A 1861-nucleotide genomic window follows, 5' to 3' on the forward strand; every position below is an offset into this window, starting at 1 on the left:
ACCAGTGGGGGGGGACCTCACCAGGGACAACATGAGTGAAAGATTTTTTGTTTTGTTTGATTAGTTATTTATTTGGCTTACAGTCACAAAACGTATCTATTTTGACCCAAAATATGGATTCCGTTTTTATTTATTAATTTAAGTCATTTTGTATGCCTTTGATGGGATTTGTTCCAGCTTTGTTACGATCATAGGGGCATTTCACTGTATTTCAGACATCCAGTGCTTTGAATCCAACTGTGAAATACATAATTATTACTATTAATACTTTTCCATAGTGTTTCATCCATTATTTTTTTATTCATTTGTTCTGTTTCCATTTCCATTGCTCTTGTTACAACCATAGACTGTAAACAATATGGACTAAGGGTACCCATTGGTTTACAGACCCATTTTGAAACCTGTAGTTCAGCCAATTAAAATCCACCTTCTTGGATTTCCGGTTGAAAATAATCTAATGCTATTGGGTGAAAGTGGGTGGGTCTTCTTCACTCAGTGCAACCAATAGAGTAGAATGTTCTTCACAAATGACCACGGAATCCAGGGGAAAAAAATATGCACGACCCACAGTTCAAGAGTTATCCACACGTTTCCTAGGGCTTTCTGGGCATCACTTCCTGTCAATTAGATCAGGTATCAGGGATCAAATCAACAGGAAGTGATGCCCACAACGCCCTAGGAAACTTGTGGATAGGCCAAAACGCGAAGCCTCAACATTATTATTATTGATTTAATGTATACCTTACCCCCCCCAATATTATAGTCTTAACTAGAAAAAGTGCTCCTCTGAGCACAGGTCTCCAGGTCAGGTAGGTCATTGTGGCCTCCTGGTGGCGCTATAATAGGCCAATGTGAAAAGGGTGCCATTTCTTCTTAGGCCTTTCACGGCAATCGGACACTGAATTCATGATTTGAGGCATTTTGTTCCAAAAATGTGTTTTGCTAAATTAGACCTGCTAATAACCTGGTGCTATAACAGGCCAATGTGAAAAGGGGGGCATTTCTTCCTCGACCTAGTGGGAATATGCGTGCAAAATGTCACTGAAATTGAATGCTGCGTTCATGATGTGAGGCATTTCGTTGAAAACGAATCAATCCTGCAAACTTTGGGAGGCAATTTTAGGCAATAGTGATGCGCGGGTCGGGTTTTTTCATGACCCGCCCCACCACGGAACCCAACCCGCCTCAACCTGCGCCGCAAAACGATGTATAAATCAATGACTCGACCCGCGGTGAAAAAAAAAAAGATAATCATGAGTGAGTGTGAGTGAACTGCTGCACGACACCGTAGCCTACATCGCACATCAGTATAAACAAATGAATATATGTTTTGGCCTTTATATCTCATTCAACCTTAATATGCAAAACCTACAGCTTGTGTTTAGTTTTGTTAACGTTATATACATGAATGATGGCACACGGGAGGTTGATTACTTGCCTTAGTTGCCTGCAATGTGTGTCACCAACTTTCGCCACTAACACTTTATCCATTGCTTGCTTGTATAATATCCACGACCCATACGAGTTCTGGTTTTGACAGGTTTTATTATCGTCAAGTGGGTCCGGCTTGGTTCACGTTCTATCACTTCAGGACCCCGGTTCTGTTTATCATTACACCCGAGCGAACCACCTGTACGCAGCGCTGATTAGGAGGAGATGCAGCTGTGTAAAGCTTCATTTGTGCTTCACCGTATGGCGGTGTTGTTGCGTATCGAGAATAGCAGACATACAAGCTCACAATGCGGCGCGTTGCGACATGTTGTGAGCTTGTAGGTCTGATATTTTCAACGCGCAACACCATGATACGAAGAATAGGCTGATCTATCGGATAACTGCAGCGCTGTGAGACACAGCAGCACCA

This window comes from Gymnoscopelus microlampas (genome assembly GCF_963454915.1).
Source record: "Gymnoscopelus microlampas genome assembly, chromosome: 19".
Classification (NCBI taxonomy): Eukaryota; Metazoa; Chordata; class Actinopteri; order Myctophiformes; family Myctophidae; genus Gymnoscopelus; species Gymnoscopelus microlampas.